We start from the raw sequence: 13359 nt of genomic DNA on the forward strand, positions 1-13359 counted from the left end.
TTGAATCTCTTCAAATCTTTCCTCCTCACCCTAAACCTATACCCTCTAGTTTTGGAATAACTACCCTGAGGTAAAGGCAGGAACGTTGAGCAGCCAGAGAAAATGCACAGGGAATAAAACATTTCGGGAAAAAAATGGCGTTGGCATTTTTCTCTCGTATTCGCATTTGGACACTTAAAATTTGTCATGATCTGGAGGTGTCCGTGTTGGACTGTGGTGTACAAAGTTATAAATCACACAACACCAGGTTACAGTCCAATCGGCTTGTTTGGAAGCACTTAGCTTTCGGAGCGCCGCTCCTTCATCAGGCGGTTGTGGAGGAAAGATCATAAATTCTGTGTTCCCATGTTTTACTCCACAACCGCCTGATGAAGGAGCAGTGCTCCAAAAGCTCATGCTTCCAATAAGCCTGTTGGTCTATAACCAGATGTTTTGTGATTTTTAACTCTAAAATTTGTCAGTAACACCAGCATCGTGACAGAGCATACTGAGCATGCTCGGCGGTGTCAGTAAGCACTGCGCATGTCTGCCGGTGTCAGCAAAGTACTGCACATACTCCTGGGTGTCCGCAGAAAAGGCGCACGAGCTCCTTTCCATGGACCAATGGAGAAACTTGGAAGATCCGAAGCAGTCTGGTCCTCCTGCCAATCAGAGTCAGCCGTTGTCGAAATGCGGAAGTTGGACCGTGAGCTCTGAATAAAAAATGCGGTCTGCAGATGCTGGAGATCACAGCTGAAAATGTGTTGCTGGTTAAAGCACAGCAGGTTAGGCAGCATCTCAGGAATAGGAAATTCGACGTTTCGAGCATAAGCCCTTCATCAGGAATGATGAGCTCTGAAGCCGCTGATGCTACTCTTTTGTCACTGAATGAAGATTAAACCTCACCCCTGACTATAAATTCCTTCCTCTGTCTAAAATTTGTGAGTATAATAGTGTTTTTGTCACCATGTTTTCCATTTTCTTTTCATACTGGGGTTCAATTATTGATTTATAGCAACTGAAAGGAAAGAGTGAATCGAGGGAGGGGACAGACTCTGGAAAAGTTGATCCAGGTCTGTGTCTCACTTTGCAAACGCAGTGCCACAATTTGAAGGTATAGCCTTTGATGTATGTAAAAAAAAGCAGAAAGGAGATGCATTGCTTATGTAGTGATATGTTGAGATGTGGCGAAAGTGAGATGCTGGAGATCAGAGTTGAAAAGTGTGGCGCTGGCAAACCACAGCAGGTAAGGCAGCAATTGAGGAGGAGAGTCGACGTTTCGGGCATGAGCTCTTCATCAGGAAAGATGTGTGGATGGACAAAGGGGCCTCGGCGACCTTCGAAACCAGTTACTGCCAGTTGTCAGACAGGTGTAGCAAGCAATGAGCAAAGCAAGTGATATATTAGCAAGAGGAATTGAGTTCAGAAGTGTGGATGTCTTTCAGCAGTTAGATCAGTCATTGAATGTATTCAAGGCTGAGTTCACTTGACTTTGAAAAACAAAGAAGTGGATGGTTATGGGGGAAGACAAAAATTGGTTTTAAGACCAGGACAGAACAGTTACAGAGTCATACAGCATAGAAACAGACCATTCAGTCCAACTGTGCTGACTGTGTTCTGAAACTAATCTAGTCCCACCTGCCAGTGATTGGCCCATATCCCCACTGTGCTGTGACAGCCACAGGCTCCATTCGCCTTTAATTGTGAAGTTTTACTCATATATCTCTAAACAGAGCATACACCCGGTCACACGTAGCCTATGGGAATAAAACACCACCGACAATTTCCCGAACCAGGACTGACTTTGCACAGAAAACATAGACATTTTAAATGAATAGGGTGCCATTCATTTTAAGATCGGGTGAACTTAAGACGCATTGTGTTGACTTAGAATTGAGAGATCCTTGACACACACACACAGCCGAAATCTTCACTATTATCAAATTGGAATTAAGGCTGGGTAGGCTGAGATGTTTTTTTTCCGCTGGAGCAGAGAAGATTGAGAGGAGAAGTTTATAAAACCATGAGGGGTATAGATAAGGTTAATGGAAGTTGTCTCTTCCCGAGGATGGGGGATTTCAAGAGCTGGGGACACATTTTTACGGTGAGGTGAAAGAGATTGAAAAACAGACGTGTGGATCAAATCTTTTATGGAGAGGGTGGTTCGTGTGTGGAATTAACTTCCAGACTAAGTGGTGGACAGGGGTACAATTACAACATTTAAAAGACATTTGGATAGGTACATGAGTAGGAAAGGTTTTGAGGGAAAGGGAAAGAATGAATAGGCTGGGGTAGTTTAACCTGGGGTGTAAGAGACTGAGGAGTTGCCTTATAGAAGTCTATAACACCATGAGGGGTATAGATAGGGTAAATAGTCAAGGACATACCCTGGGTTGGGGGAGTCCAGAATGAGAGAGAAAAGGTTTTAAGTGAGAGGAGAAAATTTTAAAAGGGACCCGAGTAGCAATCTTTTCATGCAGTGTGTGTATGGAGTGAGCTGCCGGTGAAAGTGGTGGAGACTGGTAAAATGGCAACATGTAAAAGGCATCTTCATGTGTGTAAATATAGAAAGAGGTTAGAGGGATATTAGCCAAGTGCTGGCAAATGGAACGAGATGAGGTTAGGATATCTGGTCAGCATGGACATGTTGGATTGAAGGGTCTGTTTCTGTGCTGTGCATCTCTATGACTATTACAACTGGATACAGACCTGGAGTAGGCAGATTGCACTAGTTTAGTGGGTCACCATGGACTGGTTGGAACGAAGGGTCTGTTTCTAGGCTGTATGACTCAATAGCATCGAATAAATGAGGATTAATCGCAAAGAGGTGACAAAGGTTTCAAATACCACCTTAGTTATAAAGAAGGGGTCCATACACATGTACCTAAGGACTGTGGGGCACTGTGAGGTTCAGTAAATCAGACAGTCAGCCAGCAATCTTTTTCTGGGAGACTAGTCTCGAGAAAGGAGTAAGTCCTATATTCCTGAAGACATAGATGGACAGGACAGTGAAGAAGGCTTTTGTCAGTCAGTGCACTCAGTATAACAGTTGGGAAGTTATGTTTCAGTTATCAAGGACGTTGGTGAGGCCACACTTGGAGTATTGTGTTCAGTTTCGTTCACTTGCTATAACAAGGATGGTATTAAACTGGAAAGAGTGCAGAAGAAATTTACAAGGATATTTCTAAGACTCAAAGATTTGAGTTATAGGGAGAGGTCTGACAAGATCGGACTTCTTTCTTGAGAGCACAGGAGACTGAGAGAAGAACATTAAAAACGTATCCAAGATCATGAGAGGCATGGGTAGGGTGTATGCACTCAGACTTTGTCTTGGAATTGAGGAATCGAGGACTAGAGGACATCAGTTTAATGTTAGAGGGGAAAGAATAACAGGGAATCTGAGTGGTATGCATATGGAATGAGCTGCTAGTGAAAGGTGGTTGAGGCAGGTACATTAACAACATTTAAAAGGCACTTGGACAAATACATGGATAGGAAAGTTAAAAATCACACAACACCAGATTATAGTCCAATAGGTTTAATTGGAAGTACACTAGCTTTCGGAGTGATGCTCCTTCATCAGGTGATAGTGGAGGGCTCAATCCTAATGCACAGAATATACAGCAAAAATTTACAGTGTGATGTAACTGAAATTATACATTGAAAAATTGATTGTCTGTTAAGCCTTTCATCTCTCAGAATACAGTGATAGTTTCACTTCTTTCATGTGTAAATCACAAAACCTTTTTGAAAAAAAATTGCATCCTCGGGTTAGCTGTTAACAATGGTGATAGCTAGACAATATGTTGAAGGTGTTGGCCCCCGTGTTCTCTGTCTATGACCTGATGTTTAGATTAGAATCAATCTAAAAAGTGAGATAACAGAGTTTTACATAAATTCATGCAGTTTTTGAGCTAAGTACAATGTAACCCTGCAAGTACAAATGCACCCCACAAAATGTATGTGTGCATGTGGGTCTTTGTGTGTTTGCATGTGTGTGTGTGTATGTGGTGAGTTCAGAGTGTCTTAAGTCTGTGAGGGGGTGCATGTGTGTGGGTGTCTGTGTGCACGTATTTGTGTATAGGAGTGTGTGTGTGTGTGTGTGTGTGTGGGTGTGTGTGTGTGTGTGTGTGTGTGTGTTGTGCAATGGTGGTCACCTGTAAATGTGATAATAGACTTCTATATCAACTTATCGGACCACACCCTTCGACCAGAAGAGATTGAAGTCCAGAGTAGGGGTCTCAACGTCTGCCCAAGCAACAAAATGGACCAGTTGGATATCCACCAGAACGAAGGACCCGATACCCAGCATGAGCAAAACCAATGTAGTGTACAAAATCCCATGCAAGGACTGCACAAAACACTACATTGGACAAACAGGAAGACAGCTAACGATCCGTATCCATGAACACTAACTAGCCACGAAAAGACATGACCAGCTACCCTTACTAGCCACAAACGTGGATGACAAGCAACATGAGTTCGACTGGGACAACACTACTATTATAGGACAAGCCAAACAGAGAATAGTCAGGGAATTCCTAGAGGCATGACACTCATTCACTGATTCAATCAATAAGCACATCGACCTGGACCACTGCAACGGACAGCTGGAACTGACAACCGGAAGCGGCAGATTCAAATCACTACAAATGCCGGAGGAAAGATCACAGAAGCGCTTCACAGGAGGCTCCCAAGCACTGAGGATGTCACCCAGACAAGGGACGAAACGTCTGCAACACAAATTCCAAGCTCGGCGAACAGAACCACAACAACAGAAAGTAATGTAGTCAAAATGTTCCCACGCCTGAAAGGATCGGCAACGATTCGGCAGAGTTTTCAAGTCATGAGGAAAAGAACTAAAAGTGACATTAGGAAGAACGCTTTCATACAGGGAGTAGTTGGGGTCAGCAAATCCGTAACTGACATTGACAAAGAGGCAGATTCAATAGACGCAAACGGGAATTCGGTGGTCATATTTAAAGTAACAATGTGCAGAATTACATGGAGAAGGCAAGAGAATGATACGAATACAGATACACGTTTACTTACGGTGTAGAACCAGCAGAGCGAAGGTGGGCCACATGGCAAATGTTGTGACTCAGAGTGAAATCACAGGTCGACCAACAGAATTTAGGAATTTAGAAAAAAGTTGAATTTTACACAGCCTCCATACTTCTGCGCAACAGTATATTATTACACGACATCAGTGGAGGTCTTTGATAACAGTATCGAACATGCATGCCACATGCCAGACAAAAGGCTGAAGGGACCTGTGGAAAGCGCACATTCACAGAGACAAAGAGAGACAAATGGCGACATATATTGAGGTCGACACTGAAAGGACGAATTCTCCATTCGACATGGATGCTAACTGATGGAAATGAAAAGAAAAATGTTATCATTTAAGCACAGCCGTTCACTAGCTCAGGGCAAAAGAATACAGCATTAGGGCCACTAATCTCCTTTTAAATTTGTAAATGCGAAGTTAGTAAGTGAGTGAGAGATTTTGATAAATACGCTGATTTGACAGGTGAATATGAGCATTTCCCCGGTGTTATAACATATCAATGCAAAGATAACATTAACTCTGTTACGCTCCATAGATGCTGCCATGTCTGCTGAGTTTCTCTATCAATTCATGTTTTTGTTTCAAATTTCCAGCATCTGCAATCCTTTATTTGATATTGACCTGAATAGTTTTTGGGACAAAATCAATCCCTGCCAGCTTCACATAGTATTTCATGCTTCTAAAAAAAAATCAGAAATGTTGCCATCGTGACAAAGGAAAGGTGCAGAATTCCCATTCTCTGGCCCGGACTGGGACCCTTAGGACAGCGTGAAAAGCATAGTATCCTAAGCACTTGATTACCGGTGGAGCGAGCCAATGTATATTTGTTCAATTGCACTGTTTTTGCCTTTTCATTTATGACCATCGTCGCTGCAGATTGGTTTCTCCCTGTCTTCGAGGTTTTACAACGTACAGAAAGACCATTCGGTCCACTGTGCTGTGTGGATTATCAGACATCGATCTGTCCTTGTCTCAGTTTCCAGCATTTCGCCCATAGCCTTGTGTATTCTGATGTTTCCGGGGCTAGTGCCAATGAGATTCTCCCTGTGATCTCACAATGACACAACAATGGGCCTGAAGTCTGATATGGTCAAACTGTGTTGAAACCCCATTTAGGAACTAATCGTCATTTTATCCACAGAGGTAGACACGCAGATACATTCGCGGACAGGGGCAGTGATCTCAGGATTATACCCACTCCATGTGCTTCATGTCCACCAGTTTCTCCAATAAAAATCAGAGGGAGAATACAAGCCACTTTTCCAGACAATGAGAGCTGGGATATGGAATAGACAGTGAGTTGAAACAGTCCCACGTGCAGCTCGTGCAACTTTCAATTCCCCAAAATCCACCGACGCATTCGCTGCGGCGCCTGGCAATCTAAGAGGACAGCACCCGGCAGACATTCCTCACTAAAAACAACTGACTCACGGGAAACTCTAAATACAATCATGACGCATTTCTTCCTGCTTCTGTCCCTATCTCATCTCCAGCTCGATCCGAACGTCCAGCTCTGAGGTCAATGAGCAGCTTGATACAAACACAGGCAGATCGTGAAGATAACCTTTACCTGGAAAGCAGGGCCAGGGAATGTCAGACATAAGGTATTGGGAAGTGATGAGCTTCCCACCAGTCGCTGATTCCAACCAGTTCCAAAGAGGGTGAATATTTATCCCCCTCCACAGATTTGAATCTTAAAGAAGAAACTAGGGATCAAGGTCCCATTTTTTTGGACAATATTTCTCAACTGGAGTTGGCAGGGCTCGCACCAGCGCGGGGAAACGGCAAAGCATTTCACGACCATCGCATTAACTACTCGGCCCACGAATACACACCCACACTGACAGCTTTACTTCCCAGGTCTCTCTGTCTGTAGAGTTGAGAAAGAGTGCACCACCAGACCAAGGAAGCAGCGGGAGGGAGAGCAGCGGGCACGCCGCCTCTGGGTGGGATTGGACCACAAACCTTTCGGTTAACAGCCGCTTCTGCTGACCAATTGCGTCACAGAGACAGTCAACTGCGCTGGGTACACCATCGCTTAGGGGAGGCTAAGATCAGTTCATACCCCGAGAACATCAGAGTCTATCTCCCGGCCTCTTCAACAAGAGGACGTTGTCTGGACTGTCTCTGGACAATCGATAGGATGAATGTAGATTGGCAAATGTATTTGGTGACAGTTCTGTTCTAGCCCTGAGAATCAGAGACAACATTTCAGAATTCCGTTTTCTCCAACAGGTCCTGTCGAGTTTCTCTTTTTGTCTCGGCTTCTCAGCATCCGCATTCCCTCACGTCAGACATTAATTCAATCCAGAAACCCCTTTGGGGAAAGGGTTTCTGTTTGGGGAACATTTTCCTGACCCCATTAAAAGCGGACGGCTTCAAAGCCGAGGACGGCTAGCGAACACACCGCCCCTGGGTGGGCTCGAATCACGAAACTTCCGGTTAACAGCCGAACGCGCTAACCAATTGCGCCACAGAGGAAAGCGGGAGCGAGGGCTGCACCATCGCTTAGGGGAGGCTGTTAGTGAGTTCATAATTCAGCCGGCCCCGCCCAGAATTACAATTGTCGTCTAACAGTTTTACTTTTACATAATAAAGCCTGGGACATTCATTGTGGAGACACCGGGGACAGTCTGCAGCCATATCCATGTCACGAGGGACTAGCTTTCTTACTCCGAGGTCGTCGCCCTTCCAGCCTTTCAGTGTTTTGCCTGTTCCCGAGTTCCCTCATTAGCTCGGAGGAGAGAAGGGGTTTGAATTCCTGATGTGCAGGAACGACAATTCTTTCAATGTCTCAGATCAGTTCATACCCCGAGAACATCAGAGTCAATCTCCCGGCCTCTTCAACAAGGGGACGGTGTCTGGACTGTCTCTGCTCAGTCGGACAGTTTATCTCTCATTCTCCTCTAAATCCGCTTTGCAAAGAGTTTCCAAAGATTCACAAAGCTGGAGAGTGGGATTTCTGTTTTGCTTCATGAACATTTTTCCACTTCCTAACTGACAATATTTTGCCAAAACCTCTTCACAATTGTACGCCGTGCATCATGTCCAGGAATGAGGAATTTCCATTTTGAGGAGACATTCCAACGGTTGGAATGCCAATAAATGATGTGCAGGTGAAACTTTGGATGTGGAAGGCTTCTCTAGGGCCTCGGATAGAGGTGAGGGAGGAGGTGCGGGCACAGGTTTTTCAATTCCTGCCGTGGCAGGGGAAGGTGCCAATACAGGAGGGTGGATTATTGGGCGGCGTGGACCTGACCAGGTAGTCATGCAGGGAACGGACGTTGAGGAAGCTCGAAAGGGGTGGGGAGGGACATCTATCTCTGGTGGTGGGGTCCGTTTGGGGATGGTGGAAATATCGTCGGATGATTTGGTTTATGCAAAGATCGGTAGGGTGGAAGGTGAACCCCAAGAGGGGTGGGGGTGTCTGTCCTTGCTGTGGTTGGAGGGGTGGGATCTGAGGGCGGAGATGCGGGATGTGGACCAGATGCGTTGGAGGGCATCTTTCACCATGTGGGGAAGGAAATTGCGGTCTCGAAAGAAGGAGGCCATCTGGTGTGTTCTGTATTGGAACTGGTCCTCCTGGAAGCAGATACGGTGGAGTGGAGGAATTGGGAATACGGGATGGCATTTTTGCAGGAGGTAGGATGGGAAGAGGTGTAATCCAGGTAGCTGTGGGAGTCGGTGGGTTTGTAAAAAATGTCGGTGTCAAGTCGGTCGACATTAATGGAGGTGGAGAAGTCCAGGAAGGAGAGGGAGGTGTCAGAGATGGTTCAGGTAAATTTAAGGTCAAGGTGGAACGTGTTGGTAAAGTTGATGAATTGCTAAACCTCCTCGCAAGAGCACGAGGTGGCTCCAATGCAGTCATCAATGAAGCGGAGGAAGACATGGGGAGTGGTGCCGGTATAATTACTGAAGATGGACTGTTCTACCTATCCAACAAAGAGACAGGCATAGCTGGGGACCATACGGGTGCCCATGGCTCCCACTTTGGTCTGGAGGAAGTGGGAGGATTCGAAGGACTTATTGGTCAGTTCAGCCAAATGAATGAGAGTGTCGGTGGAAGGGTACTGTTGAGGACGTGGGGACAGGAAGAAAAGGAGGGATTGGAGGCCCTGGCCATGGCGGATGGAGGTGTCGAGGGACTGGATATCCATGGTGAAGATGAGACGTTGGGGGCCGGGAAAACTGAAGTCTTGGAGGAAGTGGAGGGTATCGGTGGTGTCTCGAACGTATGTGGGGTGTTCCTGGGCTAGGGGGGATAGGAGGGATAGGACAGCATCGCGGTAGGTAGAGATGAGTTCAGTGGGGCAGGAGCAGGTTGAGACAATGGGTCGGCCAGGTTGGTCAGGCTTGTGGATCTTGGAAAGGAGGTAGAACCGGGCAGTGCGGGGTTCCTGGGCTATGAGGTTGGAAGCTGTGGGTGGGAGATCTCCTGAGGTGATGAGGTTCTGTATGGTCTTGGCAATGATGGTTTGGTGATGGGGCGTGGGGTCATGGTCGTGGGTGCCGTAGGAGGAGGTGTCCTCGAGTTGGCCTCTGGCTTCAGCGGTGCAGAGATCAATGCACCAGACTACCACTGCACCCCCTTTATCTGCTGGTTTGAGGTGAGGTTGAGATTGGAGCAGGGGGAGTGGAGATCTGTGCGTTGTGAGGGTGAAAGGTTGGAGTGGGGGTGGGGGGGGCAGACAGGTTGAGGTGGTTAATGTCCTGGTGGCAGTTGGAAATGAAGAGTTCGAGGGCAGGTAATAGGCCAGCATGCAGTATACCCCAACCCCAGGTAAAAGACCTTTCCCATTTACCCTATCCATGCTCCTCATGATTTTATGAACTTCTATAAAGTCACCCCTCAGCCTCCAAAGCTCCAAGGACCATAGCCCATCCTGTTTGTACAAGTCCCACCTTCCCCAAATTCTTGCGCTCAAAATCTCCAACCCTGGCAGCGTCCTTGTAATTCTTTTCTGAACACTTTCAGTATTCCTACAGTGTTGTAACCTCTGAAGACGACTTTTAAAAATACTTACAATTATCGTATTACTACAAGGAAATCAAACCAGTTGGGCATGACCTTCCCATAGCAATTTGTCTTGTCTGTCCTTCATTAACCAATGCTTTTCTTGTAAAAAGAAATTGTGGCATGTGATTGTTGCAGGTATGTGCAACATTTTCTCACTCTCCCTCACGTCTCTTGGACCGAGTAATTGACTGCATGCAGAAGGCAGCTGAGAGTCAGCCCCACACTGTAGTAGGTCTGGAATCACATGTTGATGAATGGTAGATTTTCCTCCATAAAGGAATAATTTCACAACAATCAATCAATAATGGTTGGAGACACAGTACAGTTCTGGCAGCATCTATAAAGAGATTAGTGTTAATGTTTTGTGTCCAGTGGCCCTTCAATAGTGGCTGGATTCAAAACACTAACTATTTTCTCTCCCAGACCTGCTGCGATGCCCCAGCAATTGTGTCTTTTGTTTCCGATCTCCAACATCTGCAGTTCATTGTTTTCAACAATAATGATTTCCTGGTGGCCAGTACTGAGACAAACTCTCACTTCCAGATCTTTTTATTAGTTGGACATAAATTCCACTAGCTGCCATGATGGGATTTGATTTTTTGTTCTCAGAACACCTAGATCTCTGGGTTACTCAACCATTATCACTAGATCACAATCTTCACTTCAGTGACAATTTTCTGCTGAATATTTTCCTTTATTCATTCATGTGATATGGCACTTTATCTCCCAGAAAAACCAAGTGCCATTTTCGAGGGCAGTTACCAGTTAATCACATTACTGTGGATCAAGAGTGACACAATCGCCTAACTGGGTAAGGACTGAAGATTTCCTTCCTTAACAAGATAGGTCCTTATATCAATTGCTAAGATCACAAAAGCAGCGATAAGCTTTAAATTCCAGATATATTAATTGATTCCAAAGTGCATCAGGGACATAGCAGCATCAATTTGAAACTCCAGATGTTAAATCCAGTAACAACGCCAAAATGCTACCAACTCCGTACAATCTCTAATTTCCAACACTGACTGGCCTGTAGTTGCCCCTTGTATCCTTTTCCCATTTATTATTAACTATTCAATTCAGCTCATTGAATCAATTCTGCCATTTATTCAGATCACTTTAGCTCTGGTAAACATCAACTCCACTTGCCTGCTATTTCCATACAATCCTCAATTCCCTCACTAGTTAAACAAAAACTGACAGCCTTGAATGTACTTTACGACCCAAGCTCAACAACCCTCTGTAATAACATGTTCCACAGATTTACTGGCCTCATTAAAAATTCCTATCTGTCTTCAACATGCAATCTCTCCTTGGCAGGTTATTCCCTCTGGTGCTAGACTCACCCACAAAGGTAAACTTTTCCACATCAAGCCTGTCAAGTCTCCTCAGAATCGTTTGTGTGAAAATAAGGTTACCTCTAAATCTTCTCACTTCTAATAAGTATAGGCCCAACCTATTCACTTCTCTTCATATGATATTCTTTTCATCCTGGTCAACCTTCACTGGACTACCTCCAAAGCCTGTATATCTTTCCTTGGGTAAAGGACCCACCCAGTGTTCAGTTTTGGCCTGACTGGTGCCTGAATTAGGTTCACTATAACCTCCCGACATTTATACTCTATTTAAAGGTCAACCTCCCATTTGCCTTCCCTATTACTCACTGAACTTAGATGAAGAGATGCATGGGTATGGGCTTCCAAATCCCTCTATTCACCAGCTTTCTCCATTTAACATTCAGCACTGTTCCTCCCGGCAAAGTGCACAACCTCATTTCCCCAAATTCTATTCCATTTGCCAAGGGTTTGCTCATTTGCTTAACCAGTCTATATACCTCTGCAGATATTTCACGTCGTCTCACCACCTGCCTTCCCATCAACCATCTTTTCTGCAATCTTGGCAATAGTGCATTCACTTTACTTATCCAAGTAAATAATTGTAAATAATACATACTGTAAATAATTTTGGCCCCAGCACTGATCCCTGTGGCACACTACTAGTGACAATTTGCTATCCTGAAATCCATGCCTCTTTGCTTATTATTTCTTGAGATGTGAATATCATTGGCTCTGCCAACAACCCTTCCCAAACAGTCCTTGAAAATGTGGTGCTGAGCTGCCTCTTAAATTGCTTCACATTATGATTTGTTCTGCAATGATGTTCAGGAGCGAGTTCCAGGTTTTTGATCAATAACAAAGAAGCAATGCGATATATTTCACAGTTGGAATGCTGTGTTCACACTTACCTGCTCTTGGTGGTTGAGGTGATGGCTTGGAAGGTGCTTTTGAAGAGCCACCACTTAATCAAGCCAGACTGATAGATTATGGCCAGAGATTCTGCTTTTCGACTTTCATCATCAATCTAAATTTTTTCCCGCCAAGATTTTAGTCTCAAACTGCCACACAATTCCTCCTGTTATAGCTTCAATCAACTATAATAATATGACGATTCTTGGGATGATTTTTCACACCTGAGTGCAAAATAAATACAGATCATTGTTTCCAGCTTTGGTGGATCAAAAAAAAAACAGCAAATTGGTCGATAGTTACAGTTAGTGCAAACAAAGCTAGCGATCGATATAGACTAACCCTGTTCACTTCAATGGCCAAATTACATTTTGAAAACCAAGTACACTCAGACAACTTGTAAAAGTGGTTCAGAGGAGGAGAAATGGGGCATTGAAGAGGAGTGAAATGATTGCTTTTGGTCATCGCCACCATTGTCCGAAAAACAGGTTGAAAAGATTCTTAAATGGTGGGCAAAAAAGTGGAGTGGTATAACACTTCAGACACTGCAAAGTGTAAGATCACTTTCAAGTGGAAGAAAAAGACATTTCTTACTTCTAGAAGAACGGGGGAACAAATGGGGAATAAATCTGAACTGGGAGCTCTTTCTTATTAAGGATGTTCCTTCACCACAGTCTTGGTTTAGAGCAAACGTTCTTCATCAGGAATGAAGGTTGGTCCAACGGGGCTGAGAGATAATTGGGAAGAGGATGGGGATGGAGGGGAGGTTGCTGTGAATGAAATAGGTCGATGGAGGTGCTGATTTATCGTGAGAGGTAAGACAGGAAGGTGGAGCGAATAGGTGGGAAGCAAGATGAAAATGTAGGACAGCTCAAGAGGCCAATGCCGAGTTGGAAGGTTGGATCTGGGACAAGGCGCGTGGTGTGGGAGTGAGGGTGAGGGCAAATATGGAAACTGGTGAAATCGACATTGATCCCATGGGTCCCAAGGCGAAAGATGAAGTGTTCTTCCTACAAGCGTCAGGTAGCTAGGGCTTGGAGGGGGAT

Source organism: Hemiscyllium ocellatum (assembly GCF_020745735.1).
Source record: "Hemiscyllium ocellatum isolate sHemOce1 chromosome 27 unlocalized genomic scaffold, sHemOce1.pat.X.cur. SUPER_27_unloc_34, whole genome shotgun sequence".
NCBI lineage: Eukaryota > Metazoa > Chordata > Chondrichthyes > Orectolobiformes > Hemiscylliidae > Hemiscyllium > Hemiscyllium ocellatum.